Source organism: Callithrix jacchus, chromosome X (genome assembly GCF_049354715.1).
Source record: "Callithrix jacchus isolate 240 chromosome X, calJac240_pri, whole genome shotgun sequence".
In the NCBI taxonomy this organism is placed as follows: Eukaryota; Metazoa; Chordata; class Mammalia; order Primates; family Cebidae; genus Callithrix; species Callithrix jacchus.
In genome coordinates, this window is record NC_133524.1 from 60,981,900 (window position 1) to 61,003,839 (window position 21,940).

Sequence of the window (21,940 nt, forward strand, 5' to 3'; positions counted from 1 at the left end):
TATATTCCAAAAGCACTGCTTGATTCATATCCTCCCCTGATCAAACACTTTTAATAACTGCCTATTGCCTACAAGATTAACTTCAAATTCCTTAGAAAGATATTAACAAGTATCTATAACCTGGCTCTAAGTACTCTTCTAACTACTCTTTAGTCTCTTTAAATGTTCTCTCAGAATTAATTTTCCCTTACTTCTGGCTATCTACATCCTAGCCATCCTTCCAGGCCTGGATCAAATGCCATCTATGTATTGAAGCCTGGACTCAAGCTGAAATTCATCTCCCTTTCTGTAAATGCTCATGGCATCTTGCTGACACACTTTTTCAGCCACTTGCCACTGCTTTGTTTATGTAGTTAGTTGTGTATGAACTTACCTCCTCCATATAATTTTGCTTTCTCATAGCCTCTGGCAGAGCCCCTAGTGTTGAGAGCCTCTCAGAAAATGTTTGTTGAGTGAATTGGCGTTCAGAGAGAGGAGGAAAAGGCCTGAGCTTGCGTTCTGAGAAGGGTAGAGCAAACTCTGAGAGGGCCAGAGCAAGGCATACAGTGTCGAAATTTCACCACTAAGAGTCTTGCTAAGGATGCCTCCATCTCCTTCCATGCCTCTCTTGATGCCTGAAATTCCACAGAGTGACAACCTCTGGGGTTGAAAACATTTAGCAGGTCTCTAAGAAATGCAAACAGCCTTGAAAGCGGGAAAATGTCTAAGGTAATGATTCTCAAAGGGTGATTTGCAAACTTTTAGTGAATCGTGAAGTGAATCCATATGTGTGGTAAAATCAATTAGGTATATCTTGATGAGCTTTTTTTTTTTTAAACAGAAAATATCAGACTATAGGTAAGGTTAAACCAATATGAACTGGAAGCAATATAGAACTTGAGCTAGTTAGTTTACCTCTCTGGACTTCAGATTCTTATCTGGAAAACAGAAATAATAATAATAACTATATCAGAAAGTTGCTATGAGGAGTAAGCAAGTGAGTACATGTAAAGTTTTTAGCACAATGCTTGGCAGATGTTAGCTCTGATAATAGTGATTAGCAGTTGGGTGGTGGCAGAAGTAGGGTTGAGGGGATTGCAGAAAGGACCATTAAGAATGGTGAAGGACCTTGCCAAACCTCATGCAGACCACGTGGACTCACACCATACATGATGGGTGCAGACTAGAAAAAGACTTGTGTGCATGTGTTCACACAGACACACGAAGTGGACTCACAAACCCTTAGTGTCTACCAGCAGCCCGGTATGCTGGTTGCTTCACTCCTATGAGGAATCTGAGCCTGTCACAGAGCAAGGTGCCTGAGGCTAGGAGGAGAAGGGAGCTTAGGCTTGTGGGGGGAACTATTAGAAGCGGTAAAAATATCCCAGTCCCCAAACCCCAGAGCCTAGATTAAGAGAGCCTCATGAAATCCTGGCAGCCAGACAAATGAAATACATGCAGGCATAAGACAACTTGTTTATTTTTCTTCACTCTCTCTCCTTGTGTGCTATGATTCTTTTGTGAGCCTGCCTCTAGAACCTCTCAGGGTATTTTGGTTTATTTTATATTCTTGAAGAGAGGGAAATCAATAAAGGGAAGGATACAGTGGAGGAAGCATTTCTTTTATTTATTTATTCAAACAGTATTTATCGCATACCTTCTATGTGCTAGGCACTGTTCCTGTTTCAGGCATTGGGGATATTTTGGTGAATAAAGCTGTCAAAATCCTTGCTCTCATGGTGCTTATATTCTAGTATGGAAAGACAAATGACAAATAAAATATATAGTATGTCAGATGTTTATAACTGCTATTGAGGGAAAAAGCAGAGAGGGTGGAGAAAAGTATTGTGCAATTTTTAAAAGGATGGTCAGTGTAAGGCTCACTGAGAGGATGACACATAAGCAATACTTGATCAAGGTGATATGGCCAACCATGAGGACCTCTGAAAACAAAATATTCGAAGCAAAAGGAAGATCCAGCAATACTTTAAGGCTGGCATGTGCCAGGCAACTCTAAGGAAGAGTGGGGAAGCTGGTGTGACTGAAGTGGAGTGAGCACTGAATTGTAGCAGAAGATAAAGTCACAGAGGAAATGAGAACCTGATCATGTAGGGTCTTAAAGATCATTGTGAGAATTGAGGATTTACTCTGAGTGAGATGGGTGACAATTGAAGGATTCCGAACAGAAGAGTGACATGTGACATGATTTGACTTAAGTTTTAACATACCCACACTGGATGTTGTGTAGACAATTGACTGTAGGAGGTTGAGGGAGGGAACAGAGCAGTAGTGAGGATAATGTAGTATTCCTAGATAACGGTAGTTTAGACCAGAGTGATAGCAGGGGAGGTGGTGAGAAGTAATCAACTTTAAATGTATTTTGAAGGTAGAAACAACAGGATTTCCTGAGGGATTGGATGTGGGATATGAAAGAAAATGAGACATAAGGTCTTTATTCTGAGCATCTGAAAGGAAGAATCTGGAATTTGTTATTAATTGAGGTAGAGATCTACCTCAATTAGGTCTTGGTTTTTGTATCAGGAGTTCAGTTGGGGACATATTAAGTTTGTAATACCTATTAGATATACAAGTGGAGATGTTAAGTCGTCAGTTAGATATACATGTTGAAGGACAAGGCAGGGTGGAGATATAAATTTGGGAGTCATTAACATATAAATGTTACTTAAAGCCATGGGTGAAAATGAGGTCACCAAGGAAGGAAATACAAACGAGGAAGAGAAGAAGTCCAATGATTAAGACCGGGAGACCTCTAACATTTAGAGGTTGGGGAGGTGAGAAGAAAATAGCAAAGAAGTCTGAGATAGAGCAATCAGTGAGGCGGGCATGAAACTAGGAGAGTATTGAAAGCCAAAGAAGTCTAGGAAGCCATGGAAGAAAGTTTCAAGGAGGAAGAAGTGATCAAATTTGTCAAATGCTGATGAGAGGAATTCCTTTGTGGTTGCAAAGGTGTCCAGCCCCATGGCAAGCTGATACAATGGTGGTATATGTTCTCAAGGAATAGGGAAGGTTGACAACTCCTTGAGTGGCTTATTCAGAGGCAGTGTGACATTGAGGTTCTAGGCTGAAAGGCACAAAAAACCTAGGCAAGATTGACCAGGGATTCTGTGTCTGGTGTGTCACCTCAGGCATTTAATACAGACAGCAGAGCAGATGGACCAGTGAACCTCATTGAAAAACCTGGCCTACCAGGCACAGATGTAGAGAAAGTGGCTACTAATAGGGTACAATCAGAAGCATGTTAGAGAGGTCTCTGTTTCCAAGCATACCTCTACCATTTCAACATCAGATTCTAGGTTTTCCTATTTATCTGACAGGCATTTATGTGTGAAGCACTGCTCTAAGCACTTACAAATAACAACTTATGAATCCACAAAACAACCCTATGAGGTAAGTTCCATACTTATCCCATTTTTACAGATGAAGACACTGAGGCAGGGAATGGCTAAGTACCTTGCTCAATCGAACACAGTACGAAGTGGAGCCCAGACTCTAACTCTGCTGTCTCCAGTATCCATGCTTTTAGCATCTACGCCTAGGCACTGGCCAACTATAGTGTGAGCCAAATCCTGCCTGCAGCCTGTTTCTGTATATTTTTGTACTTTTCTATAGGGTTGTCTTTTTTAAAAAAAGAAAAACATGCAACATACACCTCATTTGGCCCATAAAGCCTAAAATATTTACTGTCTGGGTCTTCACTGAAAAAGTTCATCATCTTCTGCTTAACACTATAAAATGGGAAAGACAATACCTCTAATTGGCTTGTGGGTAGATCAAATGATATAATTTATAGGAAGTGCTGGTAGGTATTCAAAAAATAACAGATTTTATGATTAATTCTATACTCCTTCTGCCATTATCTCTTTGCTTCCTGCCCTCTTCCCCAAAGGAATTCCTCTTAAATTTGACTCACTCCCAACCCTTATCTTTCCCTCAACCTTTGCTGAGATAATCAATTTAGACAGTCATACCAATAATTATTTGTTCAACATAAACATTAAAAGAATAAGTTAGTAGGAATTTCAGTAACTTCAAAATACCTAAGTGAATTGGATGAAGCAAGTAGTTTCTAACTAAGGAAGTCTTGACAATAAATGTTAAATAAGCCACTAGATCATTTTCCCAAATGGCAATTGTAGAGTTAACAAACAAATGTATAATGGATTATGTTCCCTAAAAAGTAAAATTTGAAATAAGCATTAATTTTTTTAAAGCAAGTAATCTTTTATTTGGTTATTAAATATAAGGAAAAATTATAGAACATCAGAACTTGAAGACTCCATAGAAATCCTCTAGGCAAATACCTCAGATTAAAGATTGGAAATGTGAATCCCAGAGACAGAAAGATACTTGCACATGGCCACACAGCAAATTGAGCTAGAAGCTTGTTCTCCTAATGTAGTGTTCTTATCATTACACAAGTGCTGGAAAACTAGTTACGTGGGACTGGTTTCTATCTTTGGTTTGTCCCACATAATGTAAACATGAAGTTGATCCATTATTTAAAGAGCAAAATATTACATACGAAAATCTGGATTTCCAGATTCCATTGACGAAAATCAGAATAGGCCATTTAGGAAAATCAACTAGAACTGGCTAGTGGCTGGCTTTATTTAGACAGCATGTGGTCTCTAGTATGCCATTATTTCCACCACTCTCTTCTTTTTTTGAGATGGAGTCTCACTCTGTCATCCAGGCTGGAGTGCAGTAGCATGATGTCAGCTCACTGCCACCACTGCCTCCTGTATTCAAGCAATTCTCCTGTCTCAGCCTCCCAAGTAGCTGGGACTATAGGTGCACCCTACCACGCTTGGCTAATTTTTGTAATTTTAGTAGAGACAGGGTTTCACCATATTGGTCAGGCTGGTCTCGAACTCCTAACCTCAGGTTATCCACCTTCCTTGGCCTCCCAAAGTGCTGGGATTACAGGTGTGAGCCACCATGCCAGGCCCCATCACTCTCAAATACATCTACCCTGCAATGTCTTGGTCTTTCATGTAACTTACCAACCAAGTCCCTATAAGATTTTCCAGTTGATCTTCCCTGCCCTACACCTTATAGCATTTTCCCAAAGAAGAGGTAGAAGGTTCCTTCTGAGGGTTCCCAGGAAGACCATGGGCTGAGGCATCATAGCTATGTACTATCGTAAGACACTAGTTTTTCATTCTTGATAGTTGTGGCAGAGAGACTACTACTTATCAACTAAAAGTCAAATTTCCCTGAAATCTGTCATTCATCATTTTTGTTTTTCCCACCGTTTGCAATGGAGATATGACAACTGGAGCTCTAGCAGCCATCCTGTGACCTTCAGGATAAAAACCATTGTATGGAGTTACCATACCAACCATGAACAGCCTATCTCTAGAACCTTTTCTACATAAAAATGACCCAGCAATCCCATTACTGGGTATATACCCAAGGGATTATAAATCATTCTCATAAAGACACATGCACATGTATGTTCATTGTGGTGCTGTTTACGATAGCAAAGGCCTGGAACCAACACAAATGCCCACTGAAGAGAGTATGAAAAAAAAAGTGGCACATATACACCATGGAGTACTATGTAGCCATAAAAAAACAATTAATTGGTGTCCTTTGTAGAGACATGGATGAACCTAGAAACCATAATTCTCAGCAAACTAACACAAGAACAGAAAACCAAACACTGCATGCTTTCACTCATAGGTGGCTGATGAACAATGTGAACAGGTGGAGGGACAGTGGCGGGGCAGGGCAGGGAGGATGGGGATGGATAACATCAGGAGAAATGCCTGATGAAGGCTATGGGGGCGGGGAGGTGGGGGAAATGGAGACAGCAAACCACCATGGCATGTATGTACCTATGCGACAATCCTGCAGGATGCAGGATGTGCATATGTACCCCAGAGCCCAAATACAATAAATAAATAAATAAATAAATAAATAAATAAATAAATAAATGTCTGCCTTATTTAAATCACATTTATATCTCATTTCTGTTACTAGCAGCCAAATGTAATTCCTAACATATAAAACAAGCATAAAAGTTCTTGGTCTTGGGGTGGTAAAAAATACTGAGGGTAATAATGATTTACTAGGGGTAAATCATACAACTACTTAACCTCTGTGTGCTTTAATCTCCTTGTATGTAAAATGGAAATAGTAACACTCTCTACTTCAGAAGATTATTAAATGACTTTGATACATGTGAGGATTAAATAAATTTATTACATATAAAATACTTAGAATAGTGCCTGACACTGGATGTGGTAGTCAGAATAAAGACCCCCTCCCCCTCCCCACTAAACATAGTCACATACTAATCCCCAGAACTATATTAGGTTACATGGCAAAGGGAAATGGGGAATTAGTAGCAGATGGGATTAAAATTGCTAATCAGTGACCTTAAAATAGGGAGATTATCCTGGATCATCCAGGTGAACCCGATATAATTACAAAGGTGCTTAAATGTGAAGGAAGCAGCAGAGTTAGTGTCAGAGTAGTGAAATGTGAGAAAGACTTGACTAGCCATTGCTGGGTTTGAAGACAGAAGGGAGCCATGAGTCAAGGAATGCTAGCAGCCTCTAGAAGCTGGAAAAATCAGGAAAGTTCTTCCTATAGAACCTCCAGAATAGAATACAATCCTGTTGATACCTTAATTTTAGCCCCTGAGATGAATTTTGGACTTTTGACTTCCAGAACTGTAAGATAATAAATGTTTCTTGTGTAAGCCATCAAATTTGTGGCAATTTCTTCAGGAACAATAGGAAACTAATATACATGATAAGTACTCTATAAATGATAAATATAAAGCTAAATAACTTAATCCAGGTTAGAATTTGCAGAAAAGAATGAAGACATATTTTATTTGATATTTGCAAACTAGCCCCATTTTATAGCTGGGGAAACAAGGTTCAGAAACAAGTAAGTGACTTACCTAAATTCATCCAGCGAGTTAGCAGAAGGATGCTTTCTTCTTACTTGCTACCAGCAGCTGCCTGGCTACCCTGTAACTTGTGTTTCCAGCTCCAGCAGTGGCAATTTTGCAGACAGACGCCCACATCTGCTGTAACTAAAGTGTGATAATTGGTTGCTAAGCCATGCAATTGGTTGCTAGGCTCCTTTCCCCTTTCAGGCTCCAACACACTTCAGCAACTGAAAGTTAATAATCTGCCAGCAAATTAAATTTGGTGAAAAGATCAGATCAGACAGCATGTTAATCGAGAACCAGGCAATCCAGGCTCATCTCAGAGGATGGTGGGAGCTTCTACCACTACATTCCCTGTGTGGGCTGTTGTTTCCATACCAGATACATGAACTCCTGGACTTCTGTGTATCTAAAGAGCACCAGATACATTTCTTTAAGCAGCTCGTGAATGTCTTCATGCCTTTTCCTGAGCATTTATCTGTCTCAAATGCTCTAAACTTGCTAGTGTTTCCCAGAGGGTTGTAATTAAAGGGGTGATTATAGATGGGTGGTAGAGGCCTTATTGCATAGAGCAGATGTTCTCACCCTGGCTGTACGTGAGAATCACCTGGAGAACTTTGCAAAGACCCAGATGCTGAAGACCCTTCCCAAATATTCTAATTTAATTGGTTTAATTGGGGCCTATACATGGGTATTAAAATGAAAACAAAAACAAAACCAAAACTGCCCAGGTAACTCTCATGTGAAGCCAAACGTGTCCTCCCCTGAGTGCTACTGGAGAAGTAATTCAGCAGAGACCTGGAGTGCAAAGCCCAGCTTTGCTACTTACTATTTGTGCAACCATGGTAAATTTCTCAAACCCTCTGAGCTATAGCTTCCCTGTCTGTAAAACAGGGAAGACGATACCCCCATAGCATAACACTGCCACAGGGATTAAATGAGTTAGTACACATAAAGCACTTAGGAACAAGCAGTATCAGGGCTAATGAAATCATTGATTTGTATCACTTAGAACTGTTCTTAGCAGTCCTCAACAAATAGTAGCTATTATTACGTTAACAACACATTTAACAGATGTTTATTTTTAATGTGTATTTAAGAACAGATAACTAAATCAATTTACAGCACTAGAATAAAGCTCTCTTTTTAAATTATTAAACTCTTTAGAAGCAAGTCACTTTAAGAGAAAATAGTAAGCAAAATGATGTCTGTAAATGACAGAAATTATTGTGTTTGAAAAACACTTTACCTCTTCCCATCTTTCCTCTCCTCACTAACTCCACATTCCTAATCCTACCTATTTTTCCAAGCCCAGAATAGCACAGTTGCCACCTTTACTGGAAAACCCCCTCTGATCTCCTCACCTGGATATGTGTTTCTCCTCCTCTGGATTCCCACGGTTTTTTTTTCTCTTATATATGCATCTCAAATTTGACTTGGCAGTAAAAGCTCTTGAGTCTCACTGATTTCAGTCCCCTACCTCACCCCATATTCCTCATTTCTTTACTAGCAGTGCCACCATTCATCTAGTTGAAGGGGCCAAGATCAAGCGGTAATCCTTGATTTCTTATTTTCCCTCACATTTCCTACCCAGTCTGTCTGTAAATCCTGTTGCTTCACCTTCTAAATATATCCAGTCACTGACCACTTTCCATCTACCTTGGTCTAAGCCAACGCCCTCTCACCTGAATATTACAATACCCTCCTCACTGAGCTTCTGGCTCCCTTGACCCCTACAGACCATTCCACACACAGAAACCAAAGAGCCATTTATATCATGCCATTGCCTAGCCCAAACCCCTTCAGTACATTTTCATCACAGGATAAAGTCCAAACTCTTTATCATGGCCTCCAAGGCTATTGCAGGATCCTGCCAACCTCTTTGATTTCATTTGACTACCACTTCTCCCTCCCAACAGCTATTGCCACAAGGACCTCCTTAAGGGTTTAAAGAACCTTTATCCAAAAATCAAAGGAGAGCCACTGAAAGAAGTTTGCTTATATTTACACTTCAAAAACATTGCTGGTTAAAGTGTGGAGAATAGATAAAGTGGGGCTGTGAAGGTAGACATTTGAGAAGGTTTCCCTACCATAGCTGGGCTGGAGGAAACACAAGAGTTCAAATGCCAACTCCAACATCTAGTAGCTTTGTGATGTTGTGTCTCCACTCTTAAAACTTGTTATGTTATTTGCTTGTACTAGTAACTCATGTAACTTTTCTATTTCTCAATTTCCCTTTGTCAAATGGGGATTTAAAAATATTGTCCCTGACTCTCAGGGTTATTTTGAAGATTAAAGGTGTTGTTTATTTGTAATGACTCTTATCACAATGTCTGACAGTCAGCACTCAATAGAAGTTAATTATTTTACTTACCAATCCAGGCTTTACTATCAGAAAAGAATATAAAGTTAATGTATTTAGGCAATAGTGTATGAAAGATAAGCACGATGGACTCTGAAGACAGACTATCTGGGATGTAAATCCTTTTCCTATGATATAGTTTGGATGTTTGTCCCCTCCAAATCTCATGTCAAAATGTGATCCTCAATGTTGAAGGCAGAACCTAGTGGGAGGTATATGGGTCATGGGGGCAGATCCCTCATGAATGGCTTGGTGCCTCCCTCATGGAAATGAATTCACAAGAGATCTGGTTTTTAAAAAACAGTCTGGGATCCCCTCTCTTGCTCCTTTTCTAGCCATATCACATGCCTGCTTCCAGTTTGCCTTCCATCATGAGTAAAAGTTTCCTGGGCCTCAACAGAAGCCAAGCAGATGTCAGTGCCATACTTGTACAGCCTGCAGAACTGTGAGCCAAAAATTGCCCAGCATCAGGAATTCATTTATAGCAATGCAAATAGGCTAATACACCCTACCACTTACTAGCCCATAGAACCCTGGTCACAATATATAACCTACCAGTGACTCATTTATGTCATGTGTAAGTGGGTATGATAACAAATTCACCTATTTTCATAGAGTAGTTGTAACTGACTTAATATGTATACATTGTTTCAGTGTTTGACCCATAGTAAATGATCCAATAAACTCAATAAGCATTTAACACACAAAAAAATTAGCTGTTGTCACTACTATTGTGGTCTGCGGCATGTCTGCCCCATTGTACTGAGTCAGTGATTTTATTTGCCCATTTTTCTATCATCATAGATTCAAATTTCTTACAGACTCAACTCATTTCAGTTAGCTGTCATGTTTTGTTTTCATGTGTGTGTATGTTTTTGTTTTTTTACTGTCACTATTTGGCCAGTGGGAGAGATTTTCAGGGTGGATTGTCATTAGACAACAAAATTACCTTATGCAACTCTAAATAGACCCTTTCTGAAAGCTTGTAGTATAGTATTTATAAGCATGCATTCCAAAATCAAACTACCTAGCTTCAGATCCCAGGTCTGCCACTTACTGGCTGTGTGACCTACAGAAATTGATTTCACCTGTTCATGCATCAGTGTCACCTTTATTCAACAAGGATGAAGATGACACTAGTACTTACCTCCTAGAATTGTTGTGAGAACTAATTCATATGAAGTTTTATAGAAGAGTATCTGACAAGGAGTAACACTACAAAAATGTCAGCTATCATTATTACAAGCATGTAACCCAATATAGATACACAATACATAATAATAGAGTTAATATTACTGTTATCATTCATACATATATATTACTTTATAATTTTTTACTCATTTTGACATTCATTATCACATCTGAGTTATACCATGGTCCTGCTGGACAACCAGAGAAAAGGTGATCAATTTCAGTTTACAGATGGGAAACTAAGACTTTACTAAATTCTTTATTCACATTTCTCATAATTTACATGGTCATTTTTAAATTTTGTGTGAAAATCCCAAAACTCCGATGTAAGATGAGGTGTTGTTTACCACAACATTATCTTTTGAGAAAGTTTTTAAACCAGTGAAGTATCTATGATTCCTTTAAGAAAACTGACTGAATAAAAGTAACTCTGACCTTACTAAATATCAGCTGTAACCCAACTCCATGAAAGTGTTAAACTGTAATAGTCAAAAGTAACATGTAGGCCAGGCGCGGTGGCTCACGCCTGTAATCCCAGCACTTTGGGTGGCCGAGGTGGGTGGATCATAAGGTCAAGAGATCGAGACCATCCTGGTCAACATGGTGAAACCCCGTCTCTACTAAAAATACAAAAATTAGCTGGGCATGGTGGTGCATGCCTGTAATCCCAGCTACTTGGGAGGCTGAGGCAAGAGAACCCGGGAGGTGGAGGTTGCAGTGAGCCAAGATCGCGCCATTGCACTCCAGCCTGGGTAACAAAAGAGAAACTCTGTCTAAAAAAAAAAAAGTAACATGTAGCTGTGAAATCCTTCACTGTCTAATAAATTCAAGGGGCGTGTGTGTGTGTGTGTGTGTGTGTGTGTGTGTGTATGAAAGAGAGAGAGAGAGACCTCCTAATGTCATCCAGAATGCAGCTTGGTGGCAGCCTCCATAGATAATCTCAGATATCTAAATCACTAAATAAAGAACACTAGTCTTATCTACATCTTAATTTCCTGAACTTGCATTACAGCTACAGCCAAAACCCCACTGAATCATGTCCCTGAGAGGGTGCCTCCGATACTACAACCCAACCTCAGGACACTGCATCTTGTATGACTTCTCTTAGCATAGTGCTTTCTCATCCATTTGGTCCCTCACCTCAGGAGCTATACAGGGTAAGCATTATTGCATTGCATAGATGGAAATGGAGGTTCCCTCCTCAAAGGGGCAGTAATTAGAGCAAGATTTTCACTTATAACCTATAATCTGTGAGCTAGGCATAATTCTAGCATCTTTACCTAAAGGAGGTCATTGAACTCTCACAACAATCCAGTTAGATAGGTATCATTATCACCCCCAATTTATAGATAAAAATATTGAGGGTAGAGAGATTAAATATATTGTCTAGATCACACAGCTTGGCAGTAACAGAGGCAGGCTCCAAACACAGCAGTTTGTTTTCGGAGCCCACACACTTTTACCACTATGTTTCACAGCAAGCAAATGACAAGGAGAAAACCAGTGAACTTGCCATGCAATCTGCTTTGGCCGTAAGGGGGAAGAAAGGTAGTCTTACATGGTAGCCCTATCAGTGGTATCATAAGAAATGGTAAGTCCAGGCTGGTAAAAAGCTCTCCTTTTTACACTCCACTGAGATGCCAAAGGTTTGGTAGCCATTCCTGACTCTGTCTCACTGGAACACAGGCTGGAGACATGGCACAACCAGAGTCTTGCTGACGTTCAGTGGAAAAACAGGTACTATGGGACTGGAGGGGGAAAGCAAGAGGAGAATGTATTTGCATTCCATATACTGAATCACCATGGTCAGTATTTGTGGCCCTTCAAGTTCCCTGGACCCATTATACTTATGTGTTTCATAGGCCTGACTGTAGCTTCAGCAGATCTCTGTGAGAACTTCAGCTCAGAACAATAAGGACTTGCAGGTCCAATAAGGACTTTGCCAAGGATCAACCCCGGATTTATTCCCTCAGAGGGACTTGCTAAATTCTGGTTAATTTACAAATACATACACAGACACAAACACACACATCATAGAACTAAAACTCTGTCACCCACCTCCAGTCTCAATGAAAATAAAGCTCTTTTTTCACCCTTAACCCAGTCAAAGAATCCCCAGTCTGGGATCATTTTCTTACTCCTATCAACATCTCCATACTGTGTTCCAAATCCCCAATGCCTAGGAAGTCTTCAGTCTGGCCTGTCAGGGCCTTTCTAGCTCTCTCTTCTTTCACTCATTTATAAGGTCAAGCTCAAATGCCATTTTTTTCACCTTCCTCTGAGCTTGGATGCCTGTCAGGACAGCATTCTGAAGAGGGCTGGAGTTAAATGGAAGGGCACACAGGTGGGCACAATTTTCACTGCTCTGACACATCCTTTTCGCCAAACTGTAGTTTAGCTTAAAACATTCATTAGGTACTATGTCTGTGCCAACCATCTTGCATGCATTCTCTCATTTACCCCTCCCCACATGCTGGGGGGGTGAAGAGATTGTAACTATTCCCCCTACTGGAAGTCTGCTGCACGAGGTTAGGGATTTCTGTCTGAAGTATTCATTGCTGTATCCCAGATACATAGAACAGTACCTGACTGGTATGTGTTCAGTAACATTTTTGAACAATGAGTTCCATTTTCTAGGTGAGGAAACTAAGGCTTGGAGAACTTAACTGACTTGCCCAAGGTCATAAGACTAATATGTGGTGAAATCAAAATTTGAACCGAGGCAGACCAGTCTGGAGCCAATGCTCTTACATGCTACCTGATAAATGAGGAGCTACTGCAGCCCTTACAATTACATTATACATTCATGCAATAGATTAGTTCTCTTTTTGTGGCCCTTAACAACATGCATTTGGCCATTTGTTTACTGCCTGTCTGATTCTAGGTCTACACTCTAAGGCTGTAGGCAATACCTTTTCCTTGGCATTTGTTGCAGCGAGGCTCTTAGGTTTTATAGACCTGAGAGTTTTGCCTGGGGGTGCCTCATTACCTACTTCCTTCAGTCCTTTGGAGGCTCCATTTCCAATGGTGTATCACTTCATCCTTGGACTCCTGTAAGGAGAAAGGATGGCAAGGACAGCTTCTGATTTCCAGTCTGGGCCTGCCCTTGCTGTGTGACCTTGGGTAAGTCAGTTCTGCTTTCTGATGTCTCCAGCTCCACTGCTGGGAAGCAAGCAGAAGAAATAGTTTTGTGTCCAGATTTAGCAACACAGGATGTAAAAATGATGACTTTTGTATATTAAGTGACAGCTTAAGAGCAAAACAAAAAGCCATCGTTTCAAAGGAAGGTCAAAAGAAGATTCAAATGAAGATGTTTAAAATGGGGATGGGCTGAAGACGTATATGCTACTAAATGTCTGTGGGCCCTCAGCTACTGTAGGTATCAGATGATAAGCTATCTTGCCATTAAGGTCACCTTGCATTTTTTCCAGCATAAATCAGGTTTTGACCTGTATATTTGGCCTTGTTGCTCTCTGAGCCTCCCCATACTACTGCTGAGCAGCTGCTGCTAGATGGGGGAAGCTCGTCCAATCCCTCTCTGCCCCCACCTTCCTGTCTCTCACTGAGAGGTGCTTGCTGAGTTGGGTGGTGAGCACTAAGCAGCTGATATGCCTAGTCTATAAGCTGACCCAATTTAGATTTTTTTTTTAAACTGTGAGTATGCTGCTTTTTATACTGCACTATAGCAGTACATAGAGAGATTTGGGCAGAGAAAGTTTCAAGGTTTTTCAAGTCACTCAAGCAATATTTGTTAGGCACCTGCTGTGAGCCAAACATCATGTGGAACACTATGATGAGGAAGACTCAGACCCTGCCTTAACACAATCACATTGTGTTACTGTGTATGCGGAAGAGTGATAAAGGAGATATATAGTTCTGAGTCAGGGTATAACATGTTAAGTGCTACTGAAGCCATATAAACACAGCCTGAGGAAAAAGGTCGTATGTGATGCAAAGGATTTGTGGAGACGGTGGCCTTTCAGCTAAAAGTCTACTTAGGTGAACATAAGGGGAGGACATTGTAGAGAACAGGATTGGCATAGGACAAGGCTCATAGATTTGGAAAGCAGCTGCCTCTGAGGAGAGAAGCCACTGGAAGATCAGTGCTTGAATATGGTGACTCTTGTATGCCAGACAGGATAGGCCAGAAGGAGAAGCTGGTTGGGAGGCAAGGAGAGCAGCTGGGAGCTTACTAAACCCTTCCAGGTGAGAAGAAATGAAGCCCTTTGAATAGGGCAGTATCAGAAGAGAAGTAGGGCAAGAAAAAATCAAGACATCATAAAACTACAATCAGCAAGACCTGGAAAATGATTATATAGAGAGAGGAGAGAGGAGGAGTCAGAGAAAATTCTGAAGTTTCATGGCTGCATGACTGGGATGATGGTAAAGTTAATATCTCAGAGGGATCACTCAGGAGGTGAGCCAAGTTTGGATGCGGTCATAGCAGTGGTAGAAGGTAAAAACAAATCATTTTTCTTGCTGATTTGTTTGAGTTCCTTATAGATTCTAGACATTAGTCCTTTGTTGGATGCATAGTTTGCAAAGATCTTTTCCCACTCTGTGGGATGTCTGTTTATTTTACTTATTATTTCTTTTGCTGTCCAGAAGCTCTTTAGTTTAATTAAGTTCCATCTATTTATCTTAGTTTTTGTCACATTTGCTCTTGGGTTCTTGATCACAAATTCTTTGCCTAAACCAATGTCTACAAGAGTTCTTCCAATGTTATCTTCTATAATTTTTATGCTTTCAGGTTTTAGACTTAAGACTTTGATTCATCTTGAGTTGATTTTTCTATAGGCTGAGAGATGAGGATCTGATTTCATTCTTCTACAAGTGGCTTGCCAATTATCCTAGCATAACTTGTTAACAAGGGTATTCTTTCCCACTTTGTGTTTTTGTTTGGCTTGTCAAAGATCAGTTGGCTGTTAAGTATTTGGCTTTATCTCTGGGTTCTCTATTCTGTTGCATTGTTCTATATGTGTATTTTTATACCAGTACCATGATGTTTTGGTGACTACAGCCTTAAAGTACAGTTTGAAGTTGGGTAATTTGATGCCTCAAGATTTGTTCTTTTTGTTTAGTCCTGCTTTGGCTATGCTGGCTGTGTTTTGGTTCCATATAAATTTTAGAATTTTTTTCTTATAGTTTTGTGAATACTGATGATGGCATGTTGGTGGAAATTGTAGTGAATTTGTAGATTGCTTTTGGCAGCATGGCCATTTTTACAGTATTGATTCTACCCTTCTATGAGCCTGGGGTATGTTTTCACTTGTTTGTGTTGTCTATGATTTCTTTCATCAGTGTTTTGTAGTTTTTCTTGTAGAGGTCTTTTACTTCCTTGGTTAGGTCTATTCCTAATAATGTTATTTTATTTTGCTTTTTTTCATCTATAGTAAAAGGGATTGAGTTTCTGATTTGATTCTCAGCTTGGTCCCTTTTGGTGTATAGTAGTACCACTGATTTGTGTACATTAATTTTGTATTCTGAAACTTTACTGAATTCATTTATCGGATCTAGGAACTTTTTAGATGAGTCTGTAGGATTTTCTAGATATACAATCATATCATCAGCAAATAGCGACATTTTGACTTCCTCTTTACCAATTTGGATACCCTTTATTTCTTTCTCTTCTCTGATTCCTCTGGCTAGGACTTCCAGTCCTATGTGATAAAAGTGGCAGACTTGTCTTGTTCAAGTTCTCAAGGGGAATGTTTTCAACTTTTCCCTGTTCAGTGCAATGTTGGCTATGGGTTATAAGCTATATACATAGCTTATATTACCTTAAGGTAAGTCCCTTCTATGCTGATTTTGCTGAAGGCTTTAATCATTAAGGATGCGGGATTTTGTCAAATGGTTATTCTGCATCTATTGAGATGATCATGTGATTTTTGGTTATAATTCTGTTTACATGGTGTATCATATTTACTGACTTGCATATGTTGAACCATCCATGCGTTTCTGTTAGGAAGCTCTCTTGATAACGGTGGATTATCTTTTTGTGATCTGCTGTTGGATTTCATTTGCTAAAATTTTGTTGAGGATTTTTGCATCTATGTTACTCAAGGATATTGGTAGATCTTGATATATCTATCTATCTATCAATATCTATCTATATATATATAGATATATATCTCAAGTCAGTATCACCCTAATTCCAAAAGTATATATATATATATATATATATATATATATCCTTCTCTGGTTTTGGTATTAGGGTGATACTGACTTCATAGGATGATTTAGGGAGTATTCCCTCTTTCTCTGTCCTTTGGAATAGTTTCAATAGGATTGATATCAATTCTTCTTTGAATGTCTGATAGAATTCAACTGCAAATCCCTCTGGTCCTGGACTTATTTTTGTTGAAAATTTTTGTATTGCCATTCAAGTTTCTTGGAGGCTTTGTTCATTTTTTTAAAAGTTGTTTTTTCTTTGCCTTTGTTGGGTCAGGTTAATTTGGAAGCCTTGTTGTCAAACTCTGAAGATCTTTCTTCTACTTGTTAAATTCTCTTGTTGAAACCTTTCAGTTTATTTTGCGTTTCTCTAAGTGTGGCTTTCATTGGCAGTTGTGATTGTTTTTTATTTATACTATATATTTCTCTAAAGATTTTTTATATTCGTATCCTGTGTTATTATTTTATTTTCTTTAATTTGGTTTTCACCTTTCTCTGGCATCTCCTTGAGTAGCTTAATAATCAACCTTCTGAATTCTTACTGACAATTCAGAGATTTCTTCTGAGTTTGGATCTATTGCTGGTGAGCTAGTGTGATCTTTTGAGGGTGTTAAAGAACCTTCCTTTTCCATATTACCAGAGATTTTTTTTCTGGTTTTTCTACCTTCTCATTTTGGTAGATAATGTCAGAGGAAAGATGTGGAGCTCAAGGACTGCTGTTAAGATTCTTTTGTCCCACAGGGTGACCCCTTGATGCGGTGCTCTCCCCATCCCCCAGGGATAGGGCTTCCTGAGAGCCAGACTGCAGTGATTATCTTTGCTCTTCTGGGTCTAGCCATCCAGTGGAGATACCGGGCTTCAGGCTGGTACTGGGGAGTGTCTGCAAAGAGCCTTATGATGTGATCTGTCTTCAGGTCTCTCAGCCATGGATATCAGCACCTGCTTCAGTGGGGTAGCAGGGACGTGAAGTAGACTCCGTGATGATTGTTGGTTATAGTTTTGTTTAGTGTGCTGGTTTTCTCAAATGTTGGTTTTGCTAGCAGTGAAGATATCAAGATGTTACATAGGCAGACTCAGGACCTCTGGTTAGCCAAGATGTTAACAGGTGGTGGAAGTAGCTGTTGTTTTCTCTTTCCTTGGAGCAGGGTTGATCTGTTCTGAGTTGCTGTAATAGTTTGAGTTGGTTGGCCTCCAACCAGGAGGCAATATGTTCAAGAGAGCATCAGCTGTGGTAGTACGGTGGGGATACAAGCTTGACCTAAGGTTGCCTGAATAAGTATTCTTTTCACATTTTAATAATAGCCATTTTGACTGGTGTGAGATGGTATCTCACTGTGGTTTTGATTTGCATTTCTCTAATGATCAGTGATATTGAGCTTTCTTGCCTACTTTTTAATGGGGCTGTTTTTTTTTCTTGTACATTTAAGTTTTTTATGGGTGCAGGATATTAGACCTTTGTAAAATGTATAGTTTGCTAAAATGTTCTCCTATTCCATACGTTGTCTGTTTACTCTGTTAATAGTTTATTTTGCTGTAAAGAAGTACTTTAGTTTAATTATATCCCATTTGTCAATTTTTGCTTCTGTTGCAATTGTTTTTGGCATCTTTGCCATGAAATCTTCGCCCAACACCATGTCAAGAATGGTATTGCCTAGGTTGTCTTCCAGGACTTTTATAGTTTCAGATTTTATATTTACATCTTTAATCTATTGCCAAGTGATTTTTGTATATGGTATAAGGAAGGGGTTCAGTTTTAATCTTCTGTGAATGACTAGCCAGTTATTTCAGCACCATTTATTGAATAGGGAGTCTTTTCCTTATTGCTTGTTTTTGTCAGCTTTGTCAAAGATCAGATAGTTGTAGGTGTGCAGCCTTATTTCTGAGCTTTCTATTTTGTTCCTTTGGTCTATGTGTCTGTTTGTGTACCAGTGCCATGCTTTTTGGTTACTATAGTCCTGTAATATAGTTTGAAGTTAGGTGGCATGATGCCTCCTGCTTTGTTAGTTTTACTTAGAGCTGCCTTGACTATTTGTGCTCTTTTTTGGTTCTATATGATTTTTAAAATAGGTTTTCTTCTAGTTCTATGAAGTATGTTCTTGGTAATTTCATACAAATAGCATTGAATCTATAAATTACTTTGAGTCATATGGCTATTTTAATAGCATGGATTCTTCCTTTCCATGAACATGGGATGATTCTCCATTTGGTTATACAATCTCTGATTATTTTGAGCAGTGTTTTATAGTTCTCCATGTGATAATCCTTCATATCCCTGGTTAGCTGTATTCCTAGGTATTTTGTTCTTTTTGTCATTTGCCCATTTTTAATCATGTTATTTGTTTTCCTGTTAATGAGTTGTTTGAGTTTCTTATATATTGTAGAAATTAACTTCTTATCAGATACAAGGTTTACAGATACTTTCTCCCATTCTGTAGGTGGTTGCCTATTCACTTGGGATTGTTTCCTTGGCTGTACAAAAGCTTTTCAATTTGATACTATCCCATTTGTTTATTTTGCTTTTGTTGCCTGTACTTTCAGGGTCATATCCAAAAAACAAATATCATGGAGACATCTCCCTATATTTTTTTCTTGTATCTTCATGGTTTAGAGTCTTATACTTAAGTCTTTAATGCATTTTTAATTGACTTTTGTATATAAAGTGAGATCAAAGTCTAATTTGATTATTATGCAAGTGGATATTCAGTTTTTAAGCACCATTTTTTAAGACTATCTTTTCCTCAATGTGTGTTCTTGGCACCTTTGTCAAAAATCAGTTGGCTGTACATAACAAGAAATAAATTAGCAGCATTTTCAGTGACCTGGATGAGATTGGAGATTATTATTTTAAGTGAAGTAACTCAGGAATGGATAACCAAACATCATATATGCTCACTGATATATGGGAGCTAAGCTATGAGGATGCAAAGGCATACAAATGATACAATGAACTTTGAGGACTTGGGGAAAGAGGAGAAGGGGGACAAGGGATAAAAGGCTACAAATATGATGCAGTGTATACTGCTTGTATGATGGGTGCACCAAAATCTCACAAATCATCACTAAATAACTTACTCATGTAACCAAATACCACCTTTACCCCAATAACTTATAGAAAAAAAATCATTTGGCTGTAAATGTGTGAATTTACTTCTGCGTTCTCTATTATGTTTCCTTGCTCTATGTGTCTATTTTTATGCCCTTGCCATGCTGTTTTGGTTACTATAGCTTTGTAGTACATTTTGAAGTCAGGTAAGTGTGATGCATCCAGCTTTGTCCTTTGTGTCCAGGGTTGCTTTATCTATTCAAGATCTCTCATGTTTCCATACAAACTTTAGCATTTTTTTTCTATTTGTGTGAGGAATGTCATTGGTGAGAAGACCCTGGGTCCCAGTGTCAATGCTGTTGGCCCTGAAGTGGTGCAGACTGGAAATGGACCCTGCCTCACAGATCTAACGCCTGGGGCTGTGAAGTCCCATCTGGCACCAGGATAGGTTTGGTGGCTCAGTTTGCAAGTTCCTGTCTGGAGTGTGGAGTCCTGGTGACCTGCCTGGTGCTTAATTTTAATGTGGCAGGCCCAGTGTTAGGGTCTAAAGCAAAGATCTGTGCTCACTCACTTCCTTCTTTTCCCCAAGCAAGTAAAATATCTCTCTGCACTGTCTGGACTGGGGTTGAGAGAGGGGTGACATGAGTTATATAAGACTTGCCTTCCTACCCACTTCCATGTGTCTTTTCTTATTGTTGTGCTACAATCAGGTGCTGTGGTTTGCTTAGCTCTTGTGAAGGTATTTTCATCTTTCAATGGTTGTTTGAACTGATGTTTCTGTAGGAGGGCTATTACTGCAGAGTCCCATTTTACCACCTTTTGATGTCTCTCCTCAATTTTATTTATTTATTTATTTAATCTGGGAAAAGTGGTGAGATATAGTGGAAATAGCACTGAATTAGGAATCAAAAGATTATGCTTCTGCATTTCTGCCTTTATTCAAAATGTCTGCCCCAGCACCCTCCACCTATCTACCTCTTCTTTCTCCCTTCACTCATGAGTAATCAGGGCATTTTATTTTTCTCCATCCCTCCTTCAGGATAAGGCTCCATGTCACATGTTGAGGGTACAGTGAAGAAAAAAACACATATCCTGACCTTGATAGCATGTTTCTGACTCTGAAGATACATTTCTTACCTTGAAGAAACATTCCTGAACTTGAGTACCAACCAATGTGGTAGGAGGTCTGTGTTCCGGAGGACACACCACTGAACTTTGAGTTAAAAACCCTATCTACATGTTCCCACGCTGCCACTTAACATTTCTGTCACCTTGGAGTAGTCATGTTAACCTGTTTGAGCTTTAATATAAGTATTTACACAGCAGTATTAGTAATGCCTTAATGATAATTTGGCTGTGTCCTCACCCAAGTATAATATTGAATTGTGGTTCCCATAATCCCCACATGTTGTGGGAAGGTCCTGGAGGGAGATAATTGAATCATGGGGGCAGTTACCTCCATGCTGTTTTTCTCACAATAGTGAGTGAGTCTCTTGAGATCTGTTAAGGGGCTTTTCCCCTTTTTTCTTGACACTTCTCCTTGATGCCACCATGTGAAGAAGAACATGTTTACTTCCTCTTCTGCCCTCATTGTGACTTTTCTGAGGCCTCCCCATCCATGTGAAACAGTGAGTTAATTAAATCTCTCTTTTATAAATTACCCAGTCTTAGGTATGTCTTCATTAGCAGTGTGAGAAAGGACTAATGCAATAAATTGGTAGTGGCTAGTGGGGTGCTGCTATAAATTCCTAAAAAGGTGGAAACAACTTTGGAACTGGAAATAGGCAGAGGTTGGAACAATTTAGAGGGCTCAGAAAATGAAAAGAAGATATAGGAAAGCTTGGAACTTCTTAGAGACCTGTTGAATGTTTTTGACCAAAATATTGATAGATGGCTTTGACCAAAATACTGATAGTGGTCCAGGCTGAGGTTGTCTCAGATGGAGATGAAAAACTTGTTGGGAACTGAAGTAAAGGTTACTTTTGTGAGGCATAAGTGCGTTTTGCCCTTGCCCTAGAGATCTGTGAAAATTCGATCATGAGAGAAATGATTTGGGGTATCTGGCTGAAGAAATTTCTAAGGAGCAAAGCATTCAAGAGGAGACAGAACATAATACTTTGAAAAATTGCAGCCTGGCAATGCAGTAGAAAAGAAAAACCTGGCTGGGTGTGGTGGCTAAGGCCTGTAATCCCAGCACTTTAGGAGGCTGAGGTGGGCAGATCACGAAGTCAGGAGATCAAGACCAACCTGGCCGACGTAGTGAAAC

General features: G+C 39.5%; 1 protein-coding gene across 9 annotated transcripts in view; it reads right to left on the bottom strand.

Moving 5' to 3' along the window:
* ARHGEF9 (Cdc42 guanine nucleotide exchange factor 9) overlaps window positions 1-21,940 on the bottom strand; it is a 438,487-nt gene that overhangs the window by 175,637 nt on the left and 240,910 nt on the right. For 4 of the 9 annotated variants that reach the window (XM_078362656.1, XM_035289192.3, XM_078362659.1 and 1 more), the window contains exon 1: window positions 6,917-6,995. The exons of the other annotated variants lie outside the window; for them this stretch is intronic. The gene's annotated coding sequence lies outside the window, so the exon portion shown is untranslated. Of the gene's footprint in view, window positions 1-6,916; window positions 6,996-21,940 lie in introns of those variants that run through there. 9 annotated transcript variants of the gene reach the window in all.